This window comes from Acomys russatus, chromosome 6 (assembly GCF_903995435.1).
Source record: "Acomys russatus chromosome 6, mAcoRus1.1, whole genome shotgun sequence".
NCBI lineage: Eukaryota > Metazoa > Chordata > Mammalia > Rodentia > Muridae > Acomys > Acomys russatus.
This window is the reverse complement of record NC_067142.1, coordinates 16,135,993-16,156,615: the sequence shown is the minus strand read 5'-3', so window position 1 is coordinate 16,156,615 and position 20,623 is coordinate 16,135,993. Positions and strand designations below refer to the sequence as shown.

The window sequence follows — 20,623 nt, the reverse complement described above, 5'->3', positions numbered from 1 at the left end:
CCAACATAGAGAACCTCTCCATGAGAATCTCTTCCTAGGCGAGTCTTAGCTGGGTCAAATTGTCAAAGTTAAGTATCACAAATATGTTACCACCTAGTAATCTCCAAACATTATTTAAGGAACATATATATAATTGTAAAATGAGAACATGGAATGAGTTCTAAAAAGAAGAACGTATGAAGCCTTGAAAATACAAAAGGAGAGGCTTGTTCCAAACTAGGTATGGTGATGATTATCATTATTTCTGTCAACCTGACACAGGCTAAGGTCATCTGGAAGGAGAGAACTTCAATTGAGATAGAAAATTCCTTCATCTGATTGAAACCAGTCTGTTGTACATTTTCTTAATTGATGACTGATCTGAGAATAACTATGCCACTATGGATTTCCCAACTCCAGGACATGTGGTCTTGAGTGGAATAAGGAAACAGTTTGAGAAAACCATAGAACACAGATTCGTAAACAGCATTCTTCTTGAGTTTCTACTTCAGTTTCTGGGCTTGACTTGAGTGTCTGCCCTGATGCTCTTCAAAGATGGCCTGTTGTCAAAATGTGTAAGCTAAATAAAACATTTCACCTCCAAGTTGCTTTTCGAACATACAGTGACTCCACAGAATTTTTGGAGATACCAGTAAAGCTGAATTGTTTGTGTGTGTGTGTGTGTGTGCATATGTGTGTGTGCATGTGTGTGTGTGTGCATGTTTGTGAGTAGAGAGATAGAGTAGCTGATGTAATTCACATTACACAGTTTCTGTCTGCCATTATTTTTATAAATTTTTATGAGTTTGTCGGTAACATTTAAATTTCAAAATATCTCAGAGAGAGAAAGAGAGAGAGAGAGAGAGAGAGAGAGAGAGAGAGAGAGAGAGAGAGAGAGAGAGAGCTCAGTTGGTAAATTCAAGGACCCTAGTTTCAATCCCCAAGACCCATGTAAAAAGCTTGGCATGGGTGGCCCATGTTTGTAATTCTAAAGTAGGAAAGCATAAATAACCAGGTTTCTAAGGTTAATCTAGTCAGTCTTTCTATCCTAGTTGATACACTTGAGTGAAGGAGGATGTCTCTAAAACCAAGGAAGTCATCTCTAGAGAAATGACACTTATGTTTGACCTCAAAAACTTCACACTGTTATGCACTTGTATACTTAGGTGATTTCTCTTATACACTTGTATATAGACACATATTGAGTGGGTAAAAGTAGAAGTTCATGGAGTTCAGAAGAAACAGAACATGATAGAGTTGACACAGGCTAAGGGGGTCATCTTTTGGTGGAAGTATTCCTACCTCTAGACAATTATGGTATTTTTAGTTCTGCAAGTCTCACTGAAGGATATGTGTGCGCTCCTGTATTTGGCTGCACAGATACAATTTCTGAAAATGCTTGGCTTCTCTTTCCTTAAGTGCCTCTTCAGAAAATGTCAAGTAAACTTCCCAATTGCTATTCAAATATAGGACATCTGTGAAAGATTTTTTAAACTGCTGTTCCAAAATACTCCATATCATACTTTTACCCTTGTGAGAAGCAGAGGTCTCTATCCTTCTACAGTCATGTTGGATTCCTGTGATCCCCTCCAACTTTGTACCTGAACCCAGATTTCTCCATTTACTAACTTTTCTAATATTCACAGCCAAAACAAAGTTCAATAAATGCATTTCCTATGGTAGGATATTAGCAACCATAATTTATAATTAAAAAAAGAATTTTATAATATACTATAATAAAATTAATTACTACCATAGGCTTTACTTTCTTATTTGGTATATTTGAATATACTTTTCCTCTAGTGTAATTGAAACTGCAAAATCCACATGGCACTCATGTAGATACATATTTTCCTATAAATTAGTGAAATGAGTGGTTTCTTTAGTAAGATGATGCAAAGGAGTTCATGTGGCTCATCAAGATCTCGAGTTTCTGTAGCTAACACTTCTTCAGCAACATTCCAATGTTTTCTACTTAAAAATAACCACAAAATGTTTATGTACACTTTAATAATAAGATTTTATTTAGTTGCAAGGAAAATTATAGTTATGAAAAGTTTAGAACAATGGGTAAATCAAGGGAATGCCACATTCAGCAAGGTAAGCAAGAATGAGAAATATTAAACAGTATACTTTTTTACTATGTAGATTCTTGGTTCCAGTGTGTAGATATGTAGAAGTGTTTATAGATTTAAGTTATGCCACTAAAACAGAAAGCATAAGAATGAAGAAGGGTGCCAAAGAATGCAGAAGACAATAGGACACGGAGGACATGTAAAAGCAGAAAAGAGGTTAAGGAGGAAGGAGGGTAGAAGGGAGTGGGGAGGTCTTGGAAACAGTGGGAGGTGAACGAGGTGAACCAATAAAACAATTCAATTTGATGAGCTTTAATGAAACCTCCCATTTAGTCTGATAATTAAATGTACTTAAATAAAAATATAACTTTTAACAAAATAAAATATAATACAATAAAACAAAAGCAAGACACCAAAATTGGACAAAGCATAGCAATAGAAGGAGAAAAGCAGACACAAGAATCAGACACCCACTTGTTCACTTCTTCAAGAGTCCCATAAAAGCACTAAACTGAAATCCATAATATATATGCAGAGAAACTGGTGCAGACTCAGGTATGCCATGTGCATGCTGCTTTAGTCTCAATAAGTTCAGATGGGCTGTGCTCAGTTAATTATAACACACTGTTCCAGTGTCCTCTATCACCTCTAACTTTGCACTCTTTATGCCTCTACTTTTTCAGGGCTGCCTGAGTTCTGATTGGAGGGATTTGGTGTAGATATTCCATTAGATCGGTGTGTTTCAAGGACTTTCTTTGAATACTATCTGGCGTAGGTCTCTATATTTTTTCTTATTTGTTGCAGAAGGAAACGTCTCTGATGATGATTAAATGAGACACTGATCTATGAGTATATCAGAATACCATTTGGACTTAGTTTATCATTGCCTTTTTTTTTTTAATAAGCAGCATTTGGTATTAGCATAGGTCTCTGGGCTATCTAGTTTTTGGTTCTTGGTCAAACAAATAATGATGGAGATGGATTCCATCTTGTGGAATAGGCAATAACTCAAAATAATTACTGCTTCTAGTTGTGTGCCTTAGCATATTGTGCAGGCAAGACAGCATTGTAAATTAAAAGTTTTATGGCTGGGTTGTTGCACATATTTCCATTTTTTATAGCCTGTGGAGCACCTTCCCCTACTAAAGACACTAAAATACAGGATTCAATGTTCTGTGTAGGCATCAACTCATCATCTCTATGCTTAATAAGTTGTATGGGTGTTGCCTTCCACAATGGGTCCTTGCCATCATTTTATGGGGAGTAGTCTGTTGCCTTGGCAATAGCTTAGTTTCACTGGGGACTTCCAAGGGATACCTTCAGGGAACAACTTAATTAAATGTAACCCAGTCTCAGTACTAGAAGTTTTGTTTGGTAATGAGAGATGTCCAGTTCTAACTCTGTCTCCCTTATTGTTTGGAGACTTCATTAGGATTGTCTTCATATATTTCATGACGTTTCCATTACACTCTGTATATGTACCACCTACGAATGCTGCCCAGCTAATGCTGTCTCTCCCCACATCCCATTCCCCTCTCCACTTAATCCTCCCATTCCAATTCCGATCACCCAAGATTTACCCATAAGATCTATTTTATTTCCACCATTAGGGAGATACAAGCATCTGTACTAGTCCCTTCTACTATACCAAACCTCTCTGGGTCTACAGACTATAGCTTGGTTATCATTTATATAACATCTAAAAGCTAATATCTATATGTAAGCAAATACATACATTATTTATTTTTCTGGGTCTGGTAAAATTTTCTCAGAATGATCTTATTGTAGTTCCATCCATTTGGCTGAAATTTTTTATAATGTCTTTTTTTTAGACAGCTAACTAATACTTGATTGTGTAATTCAACCACATAGTCTCCACTCTTGTATTGAGGTGCATCTTGACTGAATATAAATTCTGGCTATTGTAAATAGAGCAACAATGAACTTGGTTGATCAAGTGACCTTGTGGTAGGGTGAAGTATTTGGGGGGATATAGATATAGAATGGTATAGCTGGATTGTGAAATAAACTGACAATTTTCTGAGGAACCAACATAATGATTTCCTGAGTGACTGCACAGGTTTGTACTCTCCCAGAAATGGATGATTGTTCCCTATTCCATGTCCTCACAAGCATGAGCTTCAATTGTATTATTGAAATTAGCCATTTAGACAAGTGTAAGAAAAATCTCAAAGGAGTTTTGATTTATATTTACATCATGACTAAGGATATTGATCATTTCTGTGAGTTTTTATAAGCCATTTTGAGTTTCTATTATTGAGACTTCTTTGATTATATCTGTATCTCATTTTTAATTAGATTATTTGGTGTTTTGATTTCCAGTTTCTCAAGTTCTTTATATATTTTGCATATTAGTCCATTATCAGATGTGGAGTTGGTAAAATTTTTTTCTATTCTGTCTGCTGACAGTTTGTCCAATTGAGGGTGTCCTTTGCCTCACAGAAGCTATTCAGTTTCATGAGGTTCCATTTATTATTTGTTAATCTTAGTACGTGCCCTATCTGTGCTCCATTCAGGAAGTCTCAGTTTCACCCTGCTTAACTTTATTTTGTGACTCACTGAGTTTTACCAGGACCATCTATGTGAACATTGGTTTGGGGTTACTAATTGAAGTCTAGTGTACTTAGCAGTAAGTACACAATTTTTATCAAGGATGCACCATTTTCAAAAATCTATGAACAACCAATAAGGAATGCTGCACATCAGCCTCAGCCCCTTTCATGGCCAACTGTAGGTAGGCCTAGTCGTGAATGATCCCAGTGCAAGTGACCACAGTTGTGAGTTCAGAACTCCAATAAGTATAGGATATCCAGAGGATGGAATTTCATAGGCTTTCACCCGATCTTTTTGCTCCTATGTGCTTTCAACTGTTAGTGGAATGTTTAGCTTCTACAGCACTCCCACAGTGCTTATCATACTGAGGTGATGAATAAATAGTGTATAAATAAGCAAAATCATTTTACTGTTTTGTAAAAGGCATAGACTACAGAAACATACTGATTAATGGGGAGTAGACATGCTTAGAAGTGTCAAGTGAAAGAGTTAAAAACTTAGATCTTAGGACCTCCAGTACTCGCATAAATGATAGCATGTCTATCACAGTTAAGAAAAAATGGAATGACCATTTGCCTTCTATTAGAAAACAGTTCTTGTGGTGCTTTCTTTTCATACCTTTCACTAATGCTATGTAAATGAGGCATGTTGCAAACTAGAAAAATGAGCCCAGCAGTCATTTCATCAAGCGTAGACAGTACTGGGTTTTTGTTTTGTTTTGTTTTTTGTTGTTGGGAATAGTGTTAATACTTTAAAATTTTTTAAAATTTACTATAATTTATTCATATTACATCATGATTATTTTCCCTTTGCTTGTATCTTCCTGATCCCACACTCTCTCCCTCTTTTGCCCTATTTCTCTACTCTATACTTGTGACAGTATTATGGACATTAATGCCTATATGGTGTCTTCACAGTGTTCAGCTTTCCAGATGTCCTATGAAGACAGATGATGTGGACATGAGTATAACTGTGCTCCAATAAAACTTTCCTCATAAAGTTATTCCATGTGTCATTGTATATTTACATTTGAATTAGCTTAATTACTTTCAAACACATCGATAGTATGCTTAAGGCAAGGTTACTACTTTACTTGAAAAAAGTAGTATGTACCTTTTAGTTCTAAAAGCATATTTAAAAAAGAAAAACCTATACACAACAGATGAAACATCAGCTCAAGAAACTCCTTGCTATAGTTTAAACCCTATAGTGACAATACTGAATTGTCTCCCTTGAGGAAGGAATGAGCTTCTGAAGTCCAACAGCTAAAATGCACATTGCACACCCTATGAATAATGTCTTCAAAGCACTAGGTAGAAGGGCTTAATTCTTAGAAGCATGAAACTTCTCTTAGAGACCTAAGTTCTGTTCTTTTAAAATGTATTATTATTATTTGTTATTAGTTATTATTACTGTTATTATTCTTATTATTCTTATTCTTATTCTTATTCTTATTATTCTTATTATTATTATTATTATTATTATTATTATTATTATTATTATTATTATTAATACACATTAAATCCAGGTTGTAATCACCCGGAACTTGTCTTCCTGTTCCCACACTCCCTTTCTAGTCCATTCTATTCCCCTCTCCATGACCTCTGATGGGTGGGGTCCTCTTCCTCTACCATCTGACCACAGTCTATCAGGTCTTATCTGGATAGCATGCATCCTCTTCCTCTGTGTTCCTACAGGACCTCTCCAATAAAGGGCAGTGATCATATCAAAAGCTCTGAGTTCTTGTCAGAGCATATCTCCCTCTCCCCCTCCATGTGGAGAATGAAGAGTCCACTGGTTACATCTGATCAGGGAGTCTAGGACTTCTGCTTGTAATGTCCTTGGTTGGTGCATCTGTTTGTGCTGGCTCCCTTGGGCCCAGAACCACCAGCCTTGCTATTCTCCTTTTTGAGCTCCTGACAACTCTCACCCAATTCCCTACATCTTCCCCTTTCCCAACGCTTGCATACAATTCACAGCTCATCACTGAAAGTATAGCGACATTCCCTAGTATCTGTCCTGATCCCATACTTGGTGAAATCTATCAGAGGACATCTATACTGAACTAATAGCCACTTAAAAGTGAGATGTATCACACCTGTCTTCTGGGTCTGGGATACCTCACTCAGGATGATCATTTCTAGTGCCATCCATTTGACTGAAATCTTCAAGATTTCCTTCTTTTTGGTAGCTGAATACTATTTAATCTGTAAATGTACCAGAATGTCTTTATCCATTCTTTGGTTAAGAGACATTTACCCTGTTTCTAGCTTCTGGCTACTATGAATAAAGCTGCTATGACCGTTGTTGGGTTAATGTGCTTGTTGTATGGTATAGTATGTGTTCAATAATGGAATGTATGGGTATTGAGGTAGCAGTATAAGTAATTTTCTGAGAAAGTACTAGATTGATTTCCAAAGTGGTTATACAAGTTTGCACTCTAACCAACAATGGAAAAGTTTTCCCCTTTCTCCAAATATTTGCTAGCATGTGCTGTCTCTTGAGTTTTTGACCTTAGCCATTCTGATAGGTGTAAGATGGAATCTCAGAGTCATTTTGATTTGCATTTTGCTCATGAATAGGGGTGTTGAGAATTTCTTTTTATTTATTTATTTTTATTTTTTACATATACATTTATATCAGTAGACATATATACAATAAACTACCTATAGCAATAAGAACCATGACACAATCATAAATTATATGAACGTTATAGTCTTAGTGTTTTGATTATTTAGATCCATATCTATCACCCTGCACATAACTGAAGTCTAAAAGTATTAAACATGAAACCAAACACACGAAATCTGTTAGAGGAAAAAGTGGGGGAGAGTCTTAAGCTCATCAGCACAGGAGACAAATTAAAGCACAACATTCCTAGTTGTCAGGGATATACAACTCAAAATGACTCTGAGAATTTCTTTAAGTGTTTCTCAGCCATTTAATATTCCTCTGTTGAGAATTATCTGCTTGCCCCTGTACCTCATTTTTAAATGAGATGTATTATTTGTTGGTATTTACTTTCTTGAGTTCTTTATATATTTTGGGTATTAGCACTTTGTTGGACGTAGGGTTGGTAAAGATCTTTTTCAAATATGTAGGCTATCTCTTTGTTCTGTTGACAGTGTCCTTTGTCTTACAGAAGCTTTTCAGTTTTATGAGGTCCCATTTATTAATTGTTGATCTTAGAGCATGAGCTATTTCCATTCTGTTCAGGAAGTTGTTTCCTGTGCCAATGTGTCCAAAGCTCTTCCCCCACTTTTCCTTGTAATACATTTAGTGTGTCTGGTTTTATATTGAGTTCTTTAATCCACTAGGAGTTTATATTTGTTTAGGTTGATAAGTATGGCTCTATTTGCATTTTTCTGCAGCTACATAGTTAGACCAACACAATTTGTTGAAGATGCTATGATTTACGCATTGTATGGATTGAGCTTCTTTGTCAAAAATCATGTGCCCATATGTTTGCGGGTTTAATTTTGGGTCTTCAATTCTATTCTACTAATCAACCAGCCTATGTCTTTGTTAGTACCATGCTGTTTTTATTACTGTTGCTCTACAATACAACTTGAGACCCAGGATGAAGATTCCTGTGGAAGATCTTTCATTCTTCAGGATTGTTTTATTTGTTCTGGTTTTTGTTGTTGTTTGTTTTTTGTTTTTCCATATGAAGTTGAGAATTGATCTGCCTAGGTCTGTAAATAATTGTGTAGGAATTTTGATGGGAATTGCATTGAATCTGTAGATTACTTTTGATAAGATGCCAATTTTTACTATGTTGATCCTCCTGATCCATGAGCATGGGAGATCTTTCCATTTTCTGATATCTTCTTCAGTTTGTTTTTTTGAAGGCTTGAAGTTTTTTCATCTAAGCTTTTCATTTGCTTTATTAGAGTTACACCAAGATACTTTATATTATTTGTGGTTATTGTGAAAGGTGTAGTTTCCCTAATTTCTTTCTGAGCCTGTTTGTCATTTGTATACTGCAGGGTACTGATTTTCATGAATTGATCTTATATCCAGCAAAGTTGCTGAAGGTGTTTATCAGCTGTAGGAGTTCTTTGGTAGGTTTTTTGGGGTCACTGGAGTATACTATCTTATCATTTGCAAATAGTGATAATTTGACTTCTTCCTTTCTAATTTGTACCCCCTAGATCTCCTTTAGTTGACTTATTGCTCTAGCTAGGACTTCAAGTGCCATATTGAAGAGGTATGGAGAGAGTAGACAGTCTTGTCTTTTCCCATTGTTTAGTGGAATTGTTTTACTTCTCTATCCATTTAGTTTGATGTTGGCTATTGGCTTGCTGTATACTGCATTTATATTGTTCATATGTATGCTTTGTTTCCCTGATTTCTCTAAGGCTTTAAATATGAATGGGTGTTATATTTTGTCAAATGCTTTTTCAGCATGTAAGGAGATGATCATGTGGGTTTTTTCCTTTTAGTTTATTTATCTGGTATATTACTTTGATGGTTTTCTGTATACTGAACCACCCCTGCATGCCTGGGATGAAGCCTACTGGGTCACGGTGAATGATAGTTTTGATGTGTTCTTGAATTTGGTTTGCATGTATGTTATTGAGTATTTTTGCATCTACGTTCTTTAGAAAAGTTGATCTGAAATTCTCTTTCTTTTTTGGGTCTTTGTGTGGATAAAGTATCAAGTGACTATGGCCTCATAGACTGAGTTTGGTAATATTCTTTCCAATTCTATTTTATGGAATTGTTTGGAGAGAATTAGTATTTGGTCTTCTTTAAATGTCTAGTAGAATTTTTCACTGAATCCATCTTGCTCTGTTTTGTTTTGTTTTGTTGATTTTCTTGTGTTGTTGTTGTGAGATCATTGATGACTGTCTCTATTCCTCAGGAGGTATAGGACTATTTAATTTTTTGTCTGATCTTGATTCAATTTTGGTAGTTGGTTTCTATCATGAAAAATTTCCATTTCATTTAGATTAAAATTTTGTGGCATATAAGCTTTTGACATAAGCCCTAATGATTCTCTGAATTTCCTCTCTGTTGTTATCGCTCTCTTTTCAATCCTGAATTTCTTAATTTGAATACTCTCCCTCTGTCGTTTACTTAATTTGGCTAAGGGTTCATCTATCATGTTGATTTTCTCAAAGAACAAACTCTTGCTTTCTTTGATTCTTTGAATTGTTCTCTTTGTTTCTGACTTATTGATTTCTGACCTGACTTTTATGATTTCCAGCTGTCTACTTCTCTTTAGTGTGTCTGTTTATTTTTCTCTAGAGCTTACAGGTTAGCTGTTAAGTCACTAGTATTGGATCTCTACAATTTCTTTATAAAAGTACTTAGTTCTATGAAAGTTCCTCTTAGTATTGCTTTCATTGTGGCCCATAAGTTTGAGTATGTTGTGCTTTCATTTTCATTGAATTCTAGGAAGTTTATCATTTCTTATTTTTTATTTTGTCCCTTACCCATAGATCATTAAGTAGGGAATTTTTCAGTTTCCATGAGTTTGTAGATTTTCTATTCTTTCTATTGTTGTTGAGTTCCAGTTTTAATCCATGGTATTTTGATAAGATGCAAAAGATTATTTCAATATTTTATCTATTAAGGTTTGCTTTGTGACAATATGTGGTCAATTTTCATGAAGGTTCCATGAGGTGCTAAAAAGAAGTTGTATTCTTTTTTGTTTGTTTGGAAAGTTCTGTAGATATTGGTTATATCCTTTTGATTCATGACATCTATTATTTTTATTATTTTTTCATTTAGTTTCCATCTTGATGATCTGTTTACAGGGGATAGGGAGGTGTTGAAGTCTCCTAATACTAATGTGTGGGGTATGATGTGTGATGTAAGCTTTAGTAATGTTTTATGAATGTAGGTTCTCCAATATTTGGGGCAAAGATGTTCAAAATTGAGAAATCTTCTTGGTGTATTTTTCCTTTGATGAGTATGGAGTGTACTTCCCCATCTCTTTTGATTAGTTTTGGATAAAAGTCTGTTTTATTAGATATTAGAATGGCTACTCCAGCTTGCTTTTGAATCTGTTTGCTAGGAATGTCATTTTCTCGCCCTTTATTCTAAGGCAATGTTTATTTTATTGCTGAAGTTTGTCTTCGGTATGTAGCAGAATGAGTCCTGTGTTCACACCCATTCTGTTAGTCTGTGTCTCATTATTGGGGAGTTGAGTCCATTGATGTTGAGAGATGAGTTGTTGGTTCCTTTTTTATGTTGATAGTGGTAGAATGTATGTTTTAGCTTCCTATCTTTAGGTATTGTGGATGTGGGCTTATTTATTTCCTTTGATTTCCTGGATAAAATTACCCTCCTTGGGTTGGAGTTTTCTTTCTAGTATCTTCTGTAGGGCTGGATTTGTGTCTAGGTACTTTTTAAACATTTTTTTTTTTTGTGTGTGTGGAATATCTTATTTTCTACATTTATGGTGATTGAAAGTTCTGATGTGTATAGTAGTCAGGGTTGTCATCTTGGGTCTCTAGGTGTCTGCATGACATCTCTCCAGGCCTTTCTGGCTTTCATAGACTCTGGCAGGTGCCTATGTCTGCAAGACCTCAGAAGCTTCTGTAGCTTGGCCTGGGGAATTGAGGTCAGATCTGCTTCTTTCTAGATTGTGGTGTCTGAAGTGGGCCAGCAGCCACATACAATGGAATTTCCACAGCACACAGCTCCCTCTGTGTCCAAGAATTGAGAAATTGTTTTCCTGCAATGTTTGCTTGGGCTATAGTTTGAAGCATGTGATGGTGACTGCAGGGACCTAGGGAGTTTTCTGTCGATTCTCTGGGTGGCCTGAAGCCAGACTCTCCCATGCTCTTCACAGTTTACACCCTCTTACCTGGCAATCAACAACACTAGTGTTTTGTATTTCTCAGTTCTGTCCTTAGGTATCTCATTTACTGATCAAACACGGTATGTGTTTGGCTCTGCAGTCTTGGATTCCTCATAAATACAGTTCTTAGCACACATGTTAGGCACACCAGAACTGTTTGTTACTGCATATCTAGGGAGATCCAACCTCATTGGTTTCTTTGGGTACCTTCACTCATGTGAAATTAAACACTCACACAAATACACACATGCACACACACACACACACAAACACACACACATACACACACACACACACCAAAAACTTCAATGAAAAATAAAAAGAATATTTAAAAGTACCAAGTACAACAGGTAAAGTTAGAATGACAACTCATTAAATTTATTGAAACTGATCATTTGAGTAATGCCTTGGGTTAATTGGCAAAGTGCTTGGTGCACACATATGAGAATCTGAATCTTCACCACCAGAATCATCATTTAAAGCTAACCATGTTTGCCGATAAGCATATTGCTGGGGGTAGAGACAGGAGGATCATGGTGGTAAGACAGGCCACCCTGATGTCAATTTCTGGTTTGTGCTTATACTGTGCTCACTTGAGTACACACACACACACACACACACACACACACACACACACACACACACCAAATAAGAACAAATAAACTAGACATAACATGTTTTTTTTTCTCAGTTGTCATGCTCAGCTCTCAACTGACCATCTGCTAACTGGAGTCCTTGGCTTCTACTTCCTGAAGTCGCATAATCTCTGAAGACACTGTGAATAGTGGTAGGGTAGAGTAGTTCTACTTTGATGACAGCTGCCAAACCCTGATAATTGTTTACAGTTGGATCTAATAAATGACCTTAAGATTATGGTCCAAGGGAGATCCAAGATGGTGGTGCCTAGAAAGCACTGTATCTGATCTACTGCACAGAGACCAGGGACTTGAATGGAGCCACAGACTGCTAATGCCAAAAGACATTAGGTGAGTGGAGTCTCGCACAGCACAGACCACCAGTTGGCCTGGCCCCGGGTCAAGTAACAGACAGCGGAGGTCCTGAACCCACTTTCCAAACACTCTAACGAAAACTACCTGTGTGCTGCAGCCAGCAGATAATGCTCGAATTCAATGCTTGGGTTGGTGCCCGAGCCCCTGGACTGTGGAAGTCACAGAGAAACAGGGGAAGCTGCCCGTGGCCCCAAATTTGCCGAGGACACTGCGCTGTGTAGAAACACAGGCACTGGGTCCACCTAGCTCAGTGAGAAGATACATCCGCGGGGAGGAGTGGCCCCAGTTGGAACTGAATGCAGGGTACAGAGCGAGTGGCTTGGGTTCACCTACCTCAGAGAGGGCAACCCACGTGGCCGAACCGGACCCACTTTGGAACAGAGAATAGGGGACAGAGCCTGCAGAACTGAGTAGTTAGTACCGAGCTTTGACACTTCACACGACCCCTACAGGATCTCCCATGGGGCTGGGTCCACCTAGCTCAGTAGATCACACGCAACCCGCGGGTCCAAACCAGGCCCACATTGGAACAGAGCACAGGGTACAGAACCTGCAGATCACATAGGTAGAACCCAGCTTGGACACTTCACACAGCCCCAGCTGGATCTCCCATGGGGCTGAGGCCACCTTGCTCAGAGAGAGCAGCGTGCTCAGCCTGCTGGGCCAAACCAGGCCCACATTGGATTAGAGTGCAGGGGACAGAGCCTGCAGATCCCAGCACATAGAACCCTGCTTGGACACTTCACACAGTTCCTGCAGGATCTCCCACACTCTTGGGAGAGGCTGGACACCCCTGAGGCTTCTATACGCTGGTCTAAAAGGCACCTACAGCTCAGTGGATCTGAGCTGGACGAGGGAAGTGCAGGCAATTGGGAGCAACTTTCCCAACCAGAGCTTGCCAGTCTCAATCTGAAACCCCATAACAGCTGGCCTCAATCACAAACCCTACCTCTGCTGACCCAGCCCAGAGCCTAAGGTGTAGAGCAAAGTCTCCGGAAGTGGAAACTAGGTCACCTGTATGTTCCAGGAAAAAACTCTCTGATCTCCACAGGCAAGAGCATGCAACCTATAATCATTCACCAATTATCCACTCTCAACAACCAGTAAAGGACACCAGAACCCATGTTCCATCAAGAGAAATAGCAAAATGACTAAAGGACATGTAAAAAAACAAACAACAAAATGCAAAACAGCTCAGAATCTCCAGGTCCCAGCTATCCCAAAGAAAACAACCCTGAGAATCCAAACACAATTGAAATACAAGAAAACAACCTCAAGTCCTTAGTAAGGAAGATGAAAATGGAACAAACAAATGAAATCTTTAAACAACTGTAGGAGGCTGCACTCAAGTGGGCTGAAGACATAAAAGACACATACAGAGATGAACTGGAAGAATTTCAGGAAAATACAAACAGACAGATGAAGGAAATCACTAAAACACTTCAAGATCTGATGGTGAAATGGAATCTATGATAAAGGAACACACAGAAGAAAAACATGCCTGGGAAGTCTTGGAGAAGAAAGCAACCAATAAAGAGATGACCTTCTCTAACAGAATCCAAGAAATGGAAGAACGAGTTTTGGGACTGCAAAATACAATTGTAGAGCTCAAAAGAAGCATCAAAGAAAATGCTAAATCCAAAAAGTTCCTGACTCAGAACATCCAAGAAATCAAGAACACAATGTAAAGAAGAAACCTGATAATAACAGCATTGAGGAAAGAAAAGACGCCCAACTTCATGGCGCAGAAAATATCTTCAACAAAATCATAGCAGAAAAATTTCCCAATCTGAAGAAGGAGATGCATATGCACATACAAGAGGCCTACAGAACACCAAATAGAACAGAGCAGAAAAGAAAAACTTCACGCCACATAATAATAAAAACACAAATTATACAGAACAAAGAAAAAATACTAAAAGCAGTAAGAGAAAAAGGCAGGTAACATATGCTGGCAAACCTATCAGATTTATACCTGCCTTCTCAGCTGAGACCATGAAAAGCAGAAGGGCCTGAGAAGAGGTCCTGCAAACCCTAAGAGACCACAGATGCCAGGCAAGACTACTATACTCAGCAAAACTATCAATAATCATTGATGGAGAAGATAAGATATTTCATGACAGAAACAAATTTAAAAAGTACCTATCCACAAATCCAGCTTTACAGATGTTACTAGAAAGGAAAATCTTCCCCACAGTGATGAGTTACAACCAAAACTACACAGGAAACTGATAACTACACCATCACAAAATCACAACCTCACAAATTCTTGATGGTAACAAACATCAAAATGAAGGGACTTAACAGTCACTGGTCATTAATATCTCTCAACATCAATGGTCTTAATTCTCCAATAAAAAGACACAGACTGACTGAGTGGATGCATAAACATGACCCAACATTTTTCTTCATTGAAGAAAGACATCTCACCCACAAGGACAGATATTACCGCAGGGTAAAAGGCTAGAAAAAAATATTCCAAGCAAATGGTCACAAGAAGCAAGCTGGTGTAGCCATTGTAATATCTAATAAAATAGACTTTCAACCAAAATTAATCTAAAGAGACAAGGAAGGGCAAGTCATACTCATTAAGGGTAAAATCAACCAAGATGACATCACAATTCTGAATATCTATGCTCCAAATACAATGGCATTCACATTTGTTAAAGAACTATTAACAAAGCTTAAACCACTCATCTGTCTCCACATGTTAATAGTAGGAGACGTCAACACCCCACTTTCATGAAAGAATACGTCATTGAAACAATAACTAAGCTGAGAAATAACATCACTAAACAACATCATGAGACACATGGATCTAATAGATGTTTACAGAACTTTGCACCCAAACACAAAGGACTATACTTTCTTCTCAACACACCATGGAAACCTTCCCTAAAATTATAAGAGAAGGTCACAAAGCAAGCCTCAACAGATACAATAAGATTGAAATAATACCTTGTATCCTATCAGATCTCCATGGTCTAAGGCTGGACTTCAACAACAAGAGAAATAACAAAAAGCCTACACACACATGGAAACTAAACAACGCTCTACTTAATGACACCTGGGTCAGGGAAGAAATAAAGGAAGAAATAAAGGACTTCCTGAAATTCAATGAAAATGAAGGAATAACATACCCAAAGTTGTGGGACACATTGAAAGTGGTGCTAAGAGGAAAGTTCATAGCACTAAGTGCCTTAAAAAAGAAATTGGAAACATTCCACATAATCAACTTAACAACACATCTGGAATCCCTAGGGAAAAAAGAAGCGGAAACACATAAAAGGATTAGACGTCTGGAAATCATCAAACTCAGGGCTGAAATCAATTAATTAGAAACAAAAAGAACAATTCAAAGAATCAACAAAACCAGGAGCTGGCTTTTTGAGAGAATCAACAAGATAGACAAACTGTTAGCAAAACTAACTAAAAGGCAGAGAGACACTATCCAAATCAACAAAATCAGAAATGAAAATGGAGACATAACAATAGACACTGAAAAAATAAAAAGAATCATAAGATTCTACTTTAAAGGCATATATGCCACAAAATTTGAAAATCTATGGAAAATGGAAAATTTGCTTCATTGATTACACTTGCCAAAATTGAATAAAGATCAGATAAACAAATTAAATAATCTTATTTCTCCTATAGAAATAGAAGAAATCATTGATAGTCTCACAATCAAAAAAAGGCCAGGGCCAGATGGGTTCAGTGCAGAATTCTACCAAACCTTCAAAGAGGAGCTAATACCGATACTTTTCAAACTATTCCAAAAGATGAAAATGGATGAAAATTAACAAATTCTTTCTATGAGGCCACACAAAGATCCAACAAAAAGGGAGGACTTCAGACCAATTTTTCTTATGAACATAGACACAATGATACTCAATAAAATAGTCACAAAACGAATATAAGAATATATCAAAGATATCATTCATCCTGATAAGGTAAGCTTCATTCCAGGCATGAAAGAATGGTTTAATATACTGAAATCCATCAATGTAATCAACCATATAAACAAACTAAAAGAAAAAAAAAACACATGATCTTTTCCTTAGATGCAAGAAAAGCATTTGAAAAAATCCAACAGCCATTCGTGTTTAAATTGTTGGAGAGATTGGGGATTCAAGGCACATACCTCAACATAATAAAAGCTATATATAGCAAGCCAATAGCCAACCTCAAATTAAATGGAGAGGTATTGAAGGAAATTTCTCTAAAATCAGGGACCAGAATAGGCTGCCTACTATCTCCATATCTCTTCAATATATTTCTAGCAGTTCTAGCCAGAGCAATAAGAAAATACAAGGTGATCATGGTGATCCAAATGGGAAAGCAAGGACTCAAATTATCCCTATTTGCAGATGATATGATAGTGTACATAAGTGACCCCCAAAATTCTACAAGAGAACTCCTACAGATGATAAACATGTTCAGCAAATTGGCTAGATACAAAGTTAACTAAAAGAAAATCAGTATATACAAATGACAATCATACAGAGGAAGAAATTAGGAAATCTACATCCTTCACATTAGCCACAAACAATATAAAATATCTAGGAATACTCTAACCAAGCAAATGAAGGACTTGTTTGAAACAAAACTTTAAGTCCCTGAAAAAAGAGATTGAAGATGACTTGAGAAGATGGAGGGATCTCCCTTGTTCATGGATCAGGAGAAATAATATAAGTAAAAATGGTCATCTTACCAAAAGCAATTTACAGTTTCAATGCAATGCCTATCAAAATACCTACACTTTTTAAAAACACATTGAAAGTTCAATTCTCAAATTTATATGGAAAGACAAAAAAACCAGAATAGCTAAAACAATCTTATACAATAAAAGATCCTTAAGAGGAATCTCCATATCTGATCTCAAGCTGTACTATAGAGCAATAGTAATTAAAGCAGCATGGTACTAGCACAACAATAGGCTGGTTGACCAATGGAATTGAATAGAAGGCCCAGATAGGAATCCACACACATATGGTCAATTGATTTTTGACAAAGAAGCCAAATCTATTCAATGAAAAAAGGATAGCATCTTCAACAAAGAATATGTAGAAAAATCCAATTAGACCCATATTTGTGACCAGGCACAAAACTCAAGTCCAAGTAGATTAAAGACCTCAACATAAAACTTGAGACACTAAATCTGTTAGAAGAAAAAGAGGGGAAGAGCCTGGAACACATTGGCACAGGAGGAAACTTCCTGAACAGAAGACCAACAGCCCAGGCCTTAATGTCAACAATTAATAAATGGGACCTCATGAGGCTGACAAGCTTCTATAAGGCAGGAGACACTGGCTACAGAACAAAGCAATAGTCTACAGACTGGGAAAAGATCTTCACCAACTCTACACCTGACAGAGGTCTAATATACAAACTATATAAAGAATTCAAGAAATTAAACACCATCAAACCAAACAACTGAATTGATAAATGGGGCTCAGAACTAAACAGAATTCTCAACAGAGGAATATCGAATGGCCGAGAAAGACTTTAAAAATGCTCAATGTCTTTAGTCGTTAGAGAAATGCAAATCAAAATGACTCTGAGATTCTATCTTATACCCATCAGAATGGCTAAGATAAAAAATTCAAGCGACACCACATGATGGCAATGATTTGGAGAAAGAGAAACACTCCTTCATTGCTCGTGGGAATTCAAACTAGTATAGCCACTTTGGAAATCTATCTGGCACTATCTCAGAAAACGGGGAATACAGCTTCCTCAAGACCCAGCTATTCTACTCCTTGGAATATACACAGAAGGAGCTCCAGCACATAACAGGAACATATGCTCAAACATGTACATAGCGGCCTTATTCATAATAGCCAGAACATAGAAACAGCCTAAGTGTCCCTCAGTAGAAGAACGGATAAAGAAACTGTGGTACATTTACACTATGGAATACTACTCAGCTATTAAAAACAAGGAATTACCAAGAAATTTGTGGACAAATGGATTGAACTAGAAATGATCATAATGAGTGAGTTCACCCAGATGCAAAAAGAGACAAATATATACTCACTTATATCGAGACACTAGTCCAAGGGCATGTCTCATGAAAATCTTCATTTATCAGGAAAGTGGGACAGAGTAGAAGATATCCTATTGGGACTTTAGGTGAGAGAAGCATTGGAGAATGAGAAAATAGAAGGATCCAAAGGGTCCTAGAAATCTATGAGAAGAACATTACTACAGGTGGATTTGCTCAAAGGGGTCCTGCTCAAAGTATGGCACCAGCCAAGGACTATATGTGCAGTAAACATAGAACCTTGATTCATATCTAGCCAATGGACAAGACATTTTCCACAGTTGAGTGGATAGTGGGGACTAACTTTCTCACGAACTCTCTTGCCCCATATTTGACCATGTCCCCTTGATGGGGAGACCTGGTAGCACTCAGAGGAAGGATAGCAGGTTACCAAGAAGAGATTTGATACCCTATGAATATATACCCTTCAGTCACAGTCATAGGGGAGGGGAGTAGGAGGATAGCAGGAGGGAAGGAAGAATGGGAGGATAAAAGGGATGGGATAACAATTGAGATGTAATATGAATGAATTAATAAATAGGAAAAAAAGGTTGTGGTCCAGAATTAGCAGTCTTAGCCTCTTCATGTGTGTTCCCTCACATGAAGTGTTGAAAGTAAGGACTACAAATATGGCTTTATTTTCAGGTTTATTTGGTCTTTCCTTTGTTTTATTTTGGGGAACTTGAATGCTCTATTTTCTAACATTAGTTAACTATAATTTCTAAATGATTAATCATATTATTAGTACTTTTACATCAAAAAACATGTTTTTTTTTTTCTATCTTAGATGAGCCTGCTGGCATTTTAAAATTTTACATTAATAGAGGGTAGAATTTGATTGTTGAACAGGGGACTTGGAATGAAAAAAATGAGAACATTCTAACACCAGTGGTCTTGCTAATGGGACTCTCTAAACATGAGCTGAACAAGGAAAAGACCAATTGACACTCCAGAACAGAGAAGGCAATCCCCCAAAGCCTCAGCCTACACAAAAAATCATAGGCAGCTGTGGAAAATCTTCACTTTGCAGAGAGAAGAGTAAAGATGAGACAGAAACCTGATAAAAGTTCTGAGAATAAGTGACAGGTCAATGCTCAGTCCTAAAGGGAACATCTGTATCATGAGCTATGGTGAGGCCCTTAGAACATCATGAGACAGAATAGGAAGATTGTAAGAGCTAGTGAATGGATAAGCTTGTTTTTAAAGCTGTCTTTGGATAGAATATTGGTAATGTATTCATGCATTCACAACACTTTGACCTTCTGCAACAAAACTAACCAACCAACCAAGGAAACAAAACAAAACCACACAGGGATCAAGAAGGACTAAGAGGGAAGAGGAGAATGTGGAAGAAAAGCAAGAAGGAGGAGGAAGAAGTGACAGAGGCAAAGGACAAAGGTGGAGGAGGGGCAAGGCAAGGAGGAGAGGAGTGAAAAGACAAAAGAGGAAGGAATCAAAAGAAGAAGAGTAGAATGAGGAAAGCTACATGGAAAGAGGAGGAGAAAGAAAATGAGAACAATGTGCTCACTTTAGCAGCACATAAACTAAAACTGGACTGATACAGAGAGGACTAACATGGCCCCGGTGCAAGGATGACATGCAAATACTTGAAGTGTTCCATATTTTTCTAGAAGGGCACACATGTTATATTCTCACTTATAAGTGGAAATTAGGCCAACATAGGTATCCTCTGAGAGACTCCACTCAGCGAGGGTTCTGAACAGATTCTGATTCTGGAACTCAAAGCCAGTCGAACTACGGGTACAGCACTGAGCAGCGTGTGGAATACTGGTGGTATGGAAGGACAAGGAGAGAGTCAGGAGTTCCACAAGGAGACCATCAAAGCTTGCTGATCTGGACACAGGGGTGCCTTCATAAACTAATATGCCAACCAAGGACCATTCATGCAGGGAACCTAGACCCCATGTTCAGATGTAGCAGATTGACAGCTAATTCTCCATGGGGACAAGGAAGGGGAGTGTGCTGACCTGAACCTGTGGTGTGTACTCTGATACCCATAGATTGATCATTTTCCTTTGCAGGGCAGCCTTTCAGGCACAAAGAGGAAGGAGATGCAGTCTATCCTGATGAGACCTGATAGGCTGTGGCCAGACTATGGGAGAGG

At 37.6% G+C, this 20,623-nt stretch overlaps 1 non-coding gene across 1 annotated transcript; it reads left to right on the top strand.

Annotated features, from left to right (window-relative positions):
* Positions 1–20,018: 20,018 nt before the first annotated feature.
* LOC127191267 (U6 spliceosomal RNA) lies at positions 20,019–20,125 on the top strand. Its single transcript, XR_007830881.1, has one exon. It is a non-coding gene; the product is annotated as a U6 spliceosomal RNA (small nuclear RNA).
* The last annotated feature ends 498 nt before the right edge of the window (positions 20,126–20,623 follow it).